Consider the following 13,234-nt stretch of genomic DNA (forward strand, 5'->3'; position numbering starts at 1 on the left):
GTGAACAATCCTTTTTGAAAAAAACCTGTGCTGTCTCTGGAAATGGTGGTCCTGTGTGAAGTTTTGGCCCTGCAAAATTAACTAAATGTTGTGAACTATGTCTGGTTCTAAATTAAGTTTGCCTTAGTGCTCCAATCCTGTACAGAAGTTTACCTGGAGCCGGTGTGACAGGGCTTCAGAGACGCCTGTGGGTCTGCGCGTCTGTGCCATTCACTGCTGGGGGCCTGTGTACAAGGAGGTGGTCTGTATGTGTTGTTCCCAGTGCCTGCTAACCATTCTCTTCACAATTTCTCAGTACAGAACTGCTTAGTGACTCCATCCAAAATCCCTGCTCCCGAAGAAGAATTTGGTTGGTTGGTTACGGAACAGAAAGTAAGTAATGGCCAATGGTTCAACAGTATCTGGTAGTTTCTGCTGTTCTTTGTGCATTTCTCTGGACACACTTGTCCTGCTATAGGTGGGGTACTCCTGAAAAGCCATAATCTTCTGCTGTTTGTAGTGGCATAGCGAGTAATTTGAAACCATGTGATTTATTTAACGCCATTTCACTACTTAGCTTGCAGAATCTCTGTGAGAAATACTCTGGGTCCCTTGACCTTATTTTTTTCTTCAGATTTCTTTTGAACAGCATGTCTGGAACATGTATTTCCTGTGTTATATTTCCTCTGTGGATTCATCTTTAACATTCAACGTGTGAACTTTTCTTGTAATCGGTTCTGATCAGTAGAGCTAGTTCAAGTACCCCTGTAGATAGTTTAACTCAGTTTTCTTGTTGGTAGTCACAAAACACTGAGAGGATGCAGTCCTGTAGCTGGGCGGGAGGAAGCGGAATTCTGCCCCTAACTGATTTCGTACTGAAGTCAGAGGATACTCACGCACACTTCTGTATGCCTGTAGCAGGTCCACAAAGCCAGTGGTCATGTATTTAGCAAATGCATTCAACACACAAATTTCCACAGATCCTTGGGTTTGTGCATTGGTTAGATGAACCTGCCTCTCAGCTGGATGAGGTTTTATTCCATGATTTCATGAGAACTAGCTTTGCAAACATCTGTAAATCTAAAGTGGACTTACTTTCAATACTTTTGCCAGTTGGATTTGATTGTTTCTAGTGGCACCTGAAGAGGAAAACAAAAGGAGCATTACAGTGCTTAGTGCACACTCGTTGAAAATTGAAATATTCCCTTTTTTCCCTTTATTTGCTTAGGGTTTGGGGTAAGTTTTAGGGGGAGATGTGCTAATTAGTCACAGAAAAAAAATCCAAAGCAGCAAGAGCAAAAAAACCCCAGACTGCTCCAGAAATGGTATGAAGTTTTTCCTTTACCTTTGATTGTATATCTTCCCTGCACTTTGTTGCCAACAATTGCAGAAGTCTTGCCTGTTTCAGGGAGGAGGATGAAGGCACTGGAGATATATTGTCTATTTTATTTATGATTATCTTGGTAACATTAAATAACACACTGTACTATCCATGCTAGCTTCTGATGACTTTTGCGGCTTTGCGTCCGAGGACAGAAACAGCAGCAAGGGCAGAGAACACGGGCTGCATTTTGGAAACGCCTTTTGTCTGGCAACCTGTTACACGCGGGCTGGGAGGCTCTTCCCCGCGCCCCCTGCTCCCTGCGCTGCCCTCGCTCGGGGCACACCCTCTGTGTACATTCTGCACATTCCACAAGTGACTTTGCTTATATAACCCTCGCTGCGCTACCTTCCTCTCCCCGCATAGGTGAACTGCTGGCTGCCCTCACTTAAACAGCACCGTTGTCCTCACCCACTGTCCAGGCTTCCTAGGCACAAGTCCGCCTTCATTTCTGATTCAATTTTTCTTGTTTCTAATAGCTAAACTCAAAGAGTCTCAGTCTTGGGGTATTTCTTTTCAGGGCAGCGCTAAGGCAGTTATCTAGCAGCTGCAGAAGCCAAAGTGACTTTGTATGTTACTGTACTTTCCCGAATTGCAACCTTAAAAACTGTTCGCCCAGAAGCACTGCGTAGCAGTCCCACTCAGCAGTACGGATGATGGAAGGTTGCAGGCTGGAACCCAGCACGTGAGGCTGCTGCTGCTGTTTGCACTGAAATGCCTGTGCTGGGCAAACCTCTGCACCATCCTGAGCCACCTCTTCTCTTTCCACATGGAAGGAATGCTAACACCCAACTTGTAAAAAAACCCCAAAAAACCCCAAACCCAAATACAAAACCAAAAAAAAAAACCCCAAACAAACCCCCAACACCAAATCTCTGAGATCCTCGTGCAAAGATGTGCTCTAGGTACAAAGCGTACCTACACGCATTTAAAACAGAGTCATTCAAATAGATTCATCCAGGACATGAGCTCAAGTTTCAGCTTTTCTTGCCAGGTGCTGGTGATTTCATAAAAGTGAACATTTTTCATAGAATCATTACGGTAGGAAAAGACCTCTAGGATCATCAAGTCCAGCTGCCAGCCCAACACCTCCAGGCCTCCTAAGCCATGTCCCCAGGTGCTGCATCTACGTGTCTTTTGAACACCCCCAGGGATGGTGACTCCCCCACCTCTCTGGGCAGCCTGTGCCAATGCCTGACCACTCTTGCAGTAAAGAGATTTTTCCTAACATCTAAGATTTCTATTTGAATTGCTCTATCAATGCTGTCAATAATCTGCCAAGAATAATTGGTAATAAATTATTGTAATGATAATATTGTCAGTGCCAATAACCTTAATAAATATAGAATCTGCAGGTTGCACAGCTAAAGGGAGAAATAGTCTTAAAAGACTGTGTTCTAAAATAAGCTTATTGTGTTTTACTGGTTTAGGATTTTTAATTTTAAAATTTGTTTCCAAAGATTTTAAGTGTCACCTTTAACCATCATCAGATCGATCTGTAGAAATTTCTGCTGGAACACATAGGATGGTTTTGATTTTCAAAGCTGCAGAGCATTTCTGGTTCCCGCTGCAGTCAGTTGGAATTGTGGGCATGCAGGAACTTTAGGAATGAATTGTTAGTTGTTGTTATTAATTTATTTGGGAAACACAAACAGTATGACTCATTAACTCATGTCTTGAAAAATGCTGTGCTCTTTCTTCACAATAGGCATAGTACTGGAAAGCGCTACCTTCCAACATTGACTTCAAGTAGAATTTGAGCAACAGAATTATGAATGGGGACTTACTTCACTAATCTGCAAAGCCCTGGAAAGCTGATAATATACAACAGAGGTAAAAACACAGGAGTTCAAAATTATATGTTTTGTGTCGTTAATTACCAGAATTATGCCTGAATGACATAGGACATACATAAATATGATGTCACCAGCTTGAAAACATGCCTTCCTGAGGTTTTTTGCATTCATTCCTGAAGTGGGGTTTTAATTTCATGTCATCTATTTGGTCATTATATCCTGTTGCTTTTAAAATTCTTGGCTAATTTACTTTCTTCTGCTGTAATTTCCATTTCCAAATTCTTTGATAAGTGTCAGCCAGTGCCTTTTCAGACATTTCCTCTGTATATAACCCAGAGAGCTGCTTAATCATAAGTCATATGTACAGCAATATGGTTTTATTATTATTCATGTCTTTCTAAAAGCTGAAGCCAAATCTTAATTTGAGAGCACAATAGCTGAGGCTTTGAAAAAAAAGGAGAAAGAATAGTAAGTCGCTGTGGACCCAACAATTTCCTTAGCAACCTTTCATAATAAAGGGCTCCGTAAAGTACTTTACACTCTCAGATTCTGTCACCTGCGTGCCTTTGGATCTGCCCTTTTGCTCTTGTGTCAGCCTTTGCTCAGGCAAGCTCCGCACCACACTGAAGGGATGTGTCATGGAAAGCTAGACTGCAGAGGAAATCTTCTTCCCGGCTCTTCTTTGCTCTGTTTCTTTTTTGAAGGGGCAGACTTCCTCTGGGAGAGACCTGTCTGTGACTGAGTCCCCACAGTTTACAGTGTCAGCTCTGGAGGTGGCAACATTCCCGGTACCTATCAGTGTTGAGTGCCATAAGCACCAAATTTCACATCTATCTCCTTAGTGAGGAATAGAAATAGAAATCAAAACCAGTTGTGCGAATGTGTTCTGTAAGTGAGCTGAAAAGAAATGTCTCCTACCTCTGTGTATTGTAACTCCTCTGTCTAGATACTTCCATTGATATGTTCTATTTGCTGGTTGTAAATCTAACTTGCTGTGTGTGAAGATATTTGCAGCTAGACCGTCCAGTATAAAGTTATATATAGAGAGAGATCATCTAGCACGGGAAATATTTTATTGGAATGGAGGAAAAAAAATGGAGAAATGATCTAAAAAGGCATTACGTTTTGCACTGTTAAACATTCTAAAAATAAACTGGGAAGGTATCTGATACAAACTTTTTTCCCTTTCCCTCTCTTCTCCTTCTCAGACATGTGTACTCATAAAATTTAATGGAGTGGAATTGTCTGAGAGAACGGGACCGTTTTTAGTACACCTTTCTGAGGCTCCTTGGCACATATGTGAACAATTTTAATAAAAAATGTTGATTCGCAGTGATTCTTAGACGTCTTGTGGTTGATCATCTGTACTGGACAGATGGATTCGGTCACTGTAAGCCAAATAAGTAAATTAGCACTATCTTTGAAATGTATAGCCACACTTGGCATCTGCAGTTACCGCACTCCCTCCCCACAGTTCAGATGCCTTCACCTATACTGCTAACTGGCCTAACTTTATATTCTGTTTGGCCTTGAGTTAGAACAGAGGACCACCTGCATGAAAGAGATGTGAAATGTTATGCGTGCCTTTGTAATGGGATAAAGTACCAGAGTACCAAGTCTGCAAATATTTTACTGAGCAGGTCATGTATTAAGTAAAGCACTGAAAGGTAAAATGATAAATGATGAGGTCATCGTTTTAGAACTGGTGTCCAGGTGGTGAAAAGCCAGAGGGCTGAGATTTAGAAGAAAGTGACTTCCTTCAAGCTCCACTGACTTGGTGTGTTGCCTTCATTGTACAGGACGAAGCCGTACTGTCTCGGCTGGCATTTGGCCTGTTTGTGTATAAATCTGCCTGTAAAGCAAGAACCTCGTAAAGGAAGGATGTAGATGTGCTTTTGACTGTCAAGATTCATCTTTTCAAGTGGCTCATGGGCTGCAAAAATACATTCTGTATAACGCTAGAATTTTACTTAGGCTAATGTAAATATTCGTGAAACGCTTTAATTAATTCTGCCTGACAAGGCAAGTCATGGAGACTGTATTTAGAAGTTTCCCCTCCTTCTGCCCCGTTTTTAACCCGCAAGCTGCAGATCAGCTAGTATTCGCGATCTCCAAACCAACCCGACAGTTCCAAACACATTGGAATGAAATTCAGGTGAAAACTTTCTGTCCTGTCCTGTCCTGTCTTTTGGGGTTAGCTTTCTGCCAGATATTACTTGACTGCAGAAGAATCTAATAACTGCAGGAGATGGGGTAAAAGGTACTGGATTGGATCAGAGCATTTCATGCAACTTCTCTGTTGCTTTCATTATAAAGTGTTGTTAGTGTAACTCAGAAGGAAATTTTGTTTGATTTGAAAGTACCTCTCTCATTTGTGACTGTTCCTTTAGTTCAGTGTGTGATCTAGGTGCCCGGGTGTGAACACACGCATTTAGACTGATGTGGGTAGCACAAAGGTATGGGGTGGAGGGCCTATCAGTCATTTTTCAAAGCACTCATGCTTTGTCAACTCTGCAGCAAGCTGCTTTATTCTCTTTCTTCTGCCTGGGGCAGTGGAGCATCAGTCAAGTATTTCCAGAGTGAAAGTCAGTTGTTTTCTGGTGGTCTAGGGAGCTGAATGTGCTTGCTAAAGGGTCAGTTCAAAGCCAGGACTGAGGCAAAGGGAGAAGCGAGATAGCACGGACAGGTGGAGGGCAGGCTGCGGGAGGAAGTTGATCTTTCTGTGGCAGCAAGCTATGAGCAGGTAGAAAAGATAGTCGTGCAAACTGGCGTAATTTAAAGAGAGTTTGAAGAACAGAATTCAGGTTTGAATAATATGCATATGTAATTACTCCCCTCAGGCTCCAATCTTAAAGAGTAAATTGCACAGATCTTCAAGAAAGGTACTTCCTTATTTCTCAGGGACTTTGTTTCTGAGGGACAGAATTAATTTCCTTATATTACCTGTCAATGCCCTAGTGGGATTCCCGTTTCAGTAATGTCTAATGTCATTGCCTCCTTTCGTAAGTGGAAAGCTCACCGCAGACTGAGAGACATGAGTACTGGCCTATTGCCATTTTACAGGCAGTGTGTACTACCTGGAAGCCACTAGCTTGATGCATAAAAGGTCTTCTGATGGAAACAAATTCTTTGGTGCCCCTGGCTAGAGCACAGCACTGGCAAAGAGGTAAGATGGCTGGTCCAGCCTGGCTGTGCACTTGCTTGGTGCCAAGTGCTGAACACCGTCCTGAACCTTCTTTCTGTTTTGAGAGAGGGTAAAGTAAGATACCTAGATGTAGGGGGAATTAGTCTTTGGGCAAGAGAATCACACACTTACCCCATGTGAATTTTTTTCTCTGTCTGTGTTTGTATGCATGTAATAACTCTTGGAAAGCACACAAGCACTCGTGGCTCAGCTCCGAGTGAGGCAGCGTTGAAGCACAAAGTAGGCAAATTTGAAATTGTTTGGAGACTTTTCAGAGCTTCTTATTATCTCATTTGTGCATTTAATGATTATTGTGAGTGCATGCATGAAGAGTTTTTGAGGTTTGGATGCCGCTGGCAGTGGTTGGAGGGACAGAGAGACGTACCTGCAACACGGGCACGCAGCCGCCAGGTGCCTTGGTACCCCAAGATGGGGTCCTGGTAAACGGTGGGGACAAAGCTGGTGTGCGAGCAGTGTGGAGGCCCAGTGGTGTGTCTGCTACCCATCGCTTAACGCAAAGCAAAACCCACTCTTCATTAAAGACACCCAGCCAAGGCAGAGTGCTCCCTGCCTGGGAGAGAGTCCTTACAGCATCTTTAGCTCTCTGTTGAGTGGGATGGGGGAAGGATGATCTGAATGTATCAATGGCAGACATTACATGTTGATAGCCTGGAGTATTCTGTGTGGCCAGAACAGGCAGTCATATGTGGAATAGGTGATGTGCTCATTTAACCCGGTAAGGCAGGAGTTTGAAAAGAGCTCAGGTACATTAAAGGTAAAAATATCCCTGAAAACCAGGGGGCTTTGATGATTTTAAGTCACGTATGAGCTTTTGAAAATTATGTTGTCTCTGAACTCCTCAGCATAAGCTCTCAGCTGATAAAACTGCCTAAAGCAGAAGATTACTCTTCACACAGCGATGGTCAAAGTGGCGGAGTCCTGGGTGCCTCATGTAGGTGCTTGGTGCGGGCTTCGCTCTGGAGCCTGTAGCAATAAGGCAAGCTGCGTAACTGACAGGGTTAGCCCTGTTGCGACCATTTGCCTGAAAGAACATGAAGTCGTATAGGATTCTCATGCGTGTGTCGTAAGCCCAGTCCTAGATAAAAAGAGAGAGAGGCTGAATAATAAGGTTTAGAGGTTTTTATCTGTAATTTGCTTTTATCACAATGAAATATGTAAGTATGAAGCTGAGGGCTGCTTATAACTCCTGTCCAGGGCTCTGCTTCCTTCTGATTAATATGACTAAAACAGTGAAGCAACAGGATGCAGTAAGGTGAAGAAATGAAACCACAATAACTGAGTAAAATTTTTGATGAATTAAAAAAATAAATGAAAACCTTATGTAAAAAATATACAGAGAAATCAATCCTTTCTTTCTGTCTTTCTTTTTCTGTCTTTCTGTCTTTCTTGGAATCCACCCTGAACCAGATGTTGGGAGTCTGTAGTTTAGTGTTTTTGGATCGCTGCCCAGACTTTTACCTATCTTTTCAGCTATTTACACGGGTTTTATTTCTCCAGCTGTGCTTTCACTGATACTGTACATTCACAGACCTGCTAAGTTGGGAGTCACTAATAGAGGGAGTTACTGTATTTTCGTTGAGATGAACAGTGATACAAAACATCAAATGGAAATAATTTTCTTTGCTCAAAGAGTAAGAGGATCAGGCTTAATGAAGGGTGTGAAGAAATCTGCTGTGGACAACGATAACACAGAAGGAGGGAAGGGAGTGGCATAGGAATTTTCTTTCCAACACCATCACAGAGAAGGAGCAGACAGCTGCTGCTGCTGCGTATGGGAAAAGGTGCAGGGGAATGTCTTTTGTTTAAAACAGACTAAACTTCCATTGTGTTGTTTGGCTTTAAGTGTTTTTTAGATTTAATGGTTTCTACCCTTACTACCTTTTAATTTCCATTAAAATTATGTTCTTCTTTTTAAGCTTATTGATTAGTATGATTTTTTTCTTTGGATTTTTGCTCCATAAAGTTTTGGTATGGAGGAAATAGAAGGTTGTTGGCATACTTCCGTGTGGTCTCTGTGCTCTGGGCATAGAGAAGTTCTATCATTTGCCTCTTGTGTTATCGCATGTATTGACAGCGAAATTATGAGCCTACGCGCCAGTCCTCTGAAAGACCGCTAAATCTGGTTCTTAGGGTTGCTCTTACAGTTGCACTCAAACTTTTTTATTTTGTGTTGGCATAACATTTTGCACATTTCTAAATTATAGCCTTCCAATTTGTAGTCGTCTCAGCTGTAAGGTCCAGACTGGAGAGGGGAGAAAGTTTCCCAACAGAAGATTGGTAAGGGCTCTCCTGAGTGAAGGGGTATAATTTTTAAAGGTGTCATGTGGCAGCCTGCCTAAGAGACTGATGCTTCAAGTTTGGTCCTGACTCTGGCTTTAAGCCAATACCCTAGAGGTTAAATATTCCATAGCCTGTTACCAATCCCTTGAGCAATCTAGTGTCTCCAGGTGCTAGTCTTTTACACAGACTTCTTAGCAAAAGCAATTTCATTGGCAGTAAGAATCAGCTAGTTCAGTTCAACTGGAATTTTTTAATGAAGTCTCTCATACCAGTCGGGCTGAGGATCATCTAATGGAAGGGAAAGGCAAATGAAGAAAGGCAAGGGAAATTGGGGGTATTCTGGAAGGCTGCTTTACAGTGCTGTGTCTAGGAAGAGGTGGCAGAAGGGTGTGCCTTAGAATGGGTGTGATGAGGCCGTGTGTCTGAGCTAGCTGAGACCAACCATTTTGTTACTGAGCTTGTTACAGGACATGCAACACTTGTTAGCTGTAAGCCTAAGTATTTGAAAAATACCCCCCCTAACAATTTTTCAGGATAGATATAAAATGAATGCCTGAGCTGTTGTCAGCCAGTACAGCTGACAGTGGTGGCCTTGTTCTTTAAGTGGATTGTATCACACAGTCACCATGCTTGTCCCCAGCTGGAGGGTACACTACAAATATGCAAAATGGACACAAGTTGCTCTTGGGGAGGTTCCGATTGGACACGAGAGGGAAATTTTTCACAGTGAGGACAGTCACCGTTGGAATAATCTCCCCAGGGAAGTGGTTGACTCGGCCACGTTGGACACTTTCAAGGGTCGGCTGGTCAGGGTGCTGGGCCGTCTTGTCTAGACTGTGCTCTTCCTAGAAGGGTTGGACCAGATGATCCCTGAGGTCCCTTCCGACCTGGGATTCTGTGATTCTGTGAAAATTTGATTCAAATCTGGATACTTATGAATGCTAATGCAGTACTAGCAGCTTCCTTTAGGACAGTATTTCTGAAGGAAAGATAAAATGAGACAGATTTTAAAAAAAAGGTATTACTCACTTACATTAGTGTCTGGAGCTAGGAGGAGGCAACTGATAGGTCAAGAACATGTATTTTCTAACCCAGACTCTCTCATTTGTGTTCCTAAGTCAGTTACATATTTTATCTTTAGAGCTAAATTTTGGTCCACACCATTCTCCACTAAAGATAACGCCTACTACCACAGTATGAACATTTATATTAGTGCTTTATTTAGCATATGAATTTTGATCCTTTTGATTCCCAAATAGATTACTGGGAATTTTAAAGTTTTTTTAAAAGACTGAAAGTGCAGAGTTTATGTGTCAGAGACACATACTGGTATGGCCTGAGTATTCAAGTTTACACATCTTAGGTCCGAGGAGGTAGGTTCGTGCAAACGCGTATGGCCACATCAGCCAAAAGAGACTGTTCAAAGAGCACTCTTTATACATATAATTTATGCAATTTGTTAATCTTGTGTTGTATTTTAAGTATTCTTGAGGCCGTCAAGTTTACCACTTGGGTAGAGGCTGTGTTGCTAACATGGCTCCTGTTAAAATCCAAAGGCTCTGGTTCTTTACTTACATTTTGATTGTGATTCAATCCTTATTTCTACAACTCACATTTCACTGTTTTCTTCTCTTCAATTTTTTTCCCATCCCAGCAGCCATCTGGTACTTTCTTCTGTCAGCCAAGTTTCTGTTCTTTACCTGGAGCCTTTCAAACAGAGACTCTAGAAGAGAGTGGATTAACAGTTGTCACTGGAAAATGAGTTTACTTCCAGCTGGAAAAGCTGTGAAATATAACTATTCATTGATATGTTATACATTTCTTCTTGGACACTCTTAATTCTATTTGAAGGCAAATACCTGGGAACAGTTTTCCTTAGAGTTAGAAATCTGTGAGAGGACCCTTAGTATCTTTAAAGTGAGTTGGCTGACTTTACTTGCTCATATTATGCATGGGGTCTCAACATAACGAACGCGTTCTTTAGCAGACAGGTATTTGGGATTAGCCAAAGATGAGTCTTGAGACTTTAATCTCGGTCAGATTTAGTCCAGATGAAAGAGGACTGTGGGCGCCCTACTATGCGTACTTTTATTTTTCTCCTTCTTTTTTGGTACTAAACTCTGAAGGTTGTATTTGCCCTGCATTATCTTTGTCCCTTTTATAATTAGAGTAGAAGCGCATAAATCAGTTGAGAAGCAACCTATTCTCTTTTCTGTCCGTGGTTTATTATAAGCATCCAAAGACTAAAATTTTCTTGTGTACTTTTAATTATTTCAAGAACTGAAATGTCTAGGCTAGTAGTAAAAGTGTCATGAAATTACTGTAAGGTTGCTTGAGTTTTGGCTGTAAATCTTATTCACCTTGACTAGATCTCATACTTTAATTCACTGGGGTATAAAATACCATTTACATTAGTTCTTAGTTCACTTAATCATAATTAAATGACTTCAGAGGCCAATAATTCCTAGAGACTCTTTCTTTGATGTGACACAAATAACAAACTGTGTTTGTAATGTGAAGGTGTTCTACTTCACTTTTACATTTGCCCTAGCCTTATACAGCATATAACGTTCTCTTTAGGTATAGACATATGCTCTTGTTACATGCACCATATGGGTCACAGATGTGGCTGACATGGCTACATGACATCTTTTTTAATTTCATTGCACTATACCAAGGCTGTGCATAGACCTTTTCATGATGGTTTGAAGGGATTTCTGCTCAAGATTTTAATTTTTTTTCAGCTGAATGATGACCGGGGGAGAGGGGGCCCGCTTTTTCTGCTATCAGGTTATATTGTGTTAGTAAAAACCGTTATGAAAATAATATTTTGCTGCTGCTGAATTCATTGTCACCTTAAGCATGGCTTCACTGCAAGGTACCAGTAATTCCTTCTATTTCTGTGTATACCTAATACTTGAGCTTTGCCTTGCTTTTCCTCTTCTGATAACAGTCAAAGGGTACTTTTTGGAAGGATTAGTGCCCATCTGTAGAGTCTTCATGAACTTCGAGAATTTGAAATATACTTTTAAGTTTTGCAACTACTTTCTGATTTAAATGCAACTTAAGAAATACTTTTATGTTAAGGAGCATATTTGGAAGTAGGGGTTTGTTGCTAAGCAATTTTGTCATAGTGTATACGGTTCTACTGATCTGAAATTCTAATTTTACCCAGTATCATATAGCAGCTCACTTTTCCTGTGAGTTCTGAACCAACATATTGCTCTCATGTAGCATCATCTATCTGTGCGCAGTAACCTATGAACACGGCTGCCATGGTGACTACTGTGGACCAAACTCAGGATTTCCACAGAGACGTCCAGCTGTGAATGGGACATTTGGATGTTATCTCAGTCAAAATATGTCTGCCTGCCTGTCTGTTTGTCTAACTAACTACAGGCTTAGTGAACTCTTAGTTTTGTTGTGTCAGGTTGGAGGAACAGAAGTTATCTGAACAATAGTACTGGTAGGAATTGAACTAATAAAAGTTCCAGGGCAATATTTGTTACACATTAAAAGCGCTCATAATTTATTAATGGTCTCTTTTTTTGTATTGCCTGCAGTGGAAGCTGCATTAGTTCCAAGAGGAAACATAGTCCATATAGTTTATCATATCAAAGGTCAATGGGAGACTATTTGTGTTCTTCCAGTAGCAGCAAACGTACCCATGGGAGAGGAGTGCCCAAGTTAGGTTAGAGGTAAAGATGGGTAATTACTTGCTTATGTCTCATAATCAACAGTGGAAAGTGAATAATTACAAACTGGCATATTCGTATTAGGCAATTGATTGTTCAACCCAGTGAAACCCATCCTTGGCAAGACCAATTGAAAACTATATGCTTCAATCACCTAAACTGTTTCGTTGTATTTATTGTGAGTACATTGTGTAGCCTAATGTAAGGATAAGGGGACTGAGCTAGCACACAGCCCCAGAACGCAGGTCAGGAGAAACCTTGGATGGAGGAGCACCTGTCAGGCTTAGAAATAGTCTTTACTGCAATTTGAAGTTCTTTCGTGTGGCCTGTGAAAATCCTAACGCCTTGCAAGCTTGCACTTCTTGGGGTAGAAAAAATTGCAATTAAGCCGGAAGTTTTTTCATTAAAATGTATTACGCATGCTAAAAACGTCTGTCTTCTTTTCCAAAATGTGAAAGAACCCCTCAGATGTGTGGGCGTGGCATTTCTTTTTCACAAAGTGACCACACCTGAAGCAAAACACTGAAAGGACGTGGGCTACCGTGGAACTGCTTCAAGACCTCTGACAACCCTAATAGTAAGTCTTGTTCCTTTCTCTGAGATAGAGCATCAGGGATGAGGGATGTTTGGGGATCTTCAGTGCACATTTATTCATTATTCTGAAATTTCTTACTTCTGCCTATAGGACAAGGCAAGAAATGAGAAACACACATAAAGTAAGTCTTTGTTTTAGTTTCGTCTAACTTCTGTTCTTTTCACATAATTGAAATGTTACTACTTCTAAAATGCAAAATGTTTTCCATAATTGAATAGTCAGGTAGTTTCATGAAACAAATAGAATAATCTATTCTACCCCTTGTACCACGTGTTGCTAGCAGTATCCCATCCTCTGTCTCAA

At 41.3% G+C, this 13,234-nt stretch overlaps 1 long non-coding RNA gene across 1 annotated transcript; it reads left to right on the plus strand.

Moving 5' to 3' along the window:
• The first annotated feature begins 248 nt into the window (after window positions 1-248).
• On the plus strand, window positions 249-12,900 carry LOC142063192 (uncharacterized). The gene is made up of 3 exons (XR_012662683.1): window positions 249-372; window positions 3,069-3,193; window positions 12,795-12,900. It is a non-coding gene; the product is annotated as an uncharacterized LOC142063192 (long non-coding RNA).
• Window positions 12,901-13,234: the final 334 nt, after the last annotated feature.

The sequence above is a fragment of the Phalacrocorax aristotelis genome, chromosome 11 (assembly GCF_949628215.1).
Source record: "Phalacrocorax aristotelis chromosome 11, bGulAri2.1, whole genome shotgun sequence".
Lineage (NCBI taxonomy): Eukaryota > Metazoa > Chordata > Aves > Suliformes > Phalacrocoracidae > Phalacrocorax > Phalacrocorax aristotelis.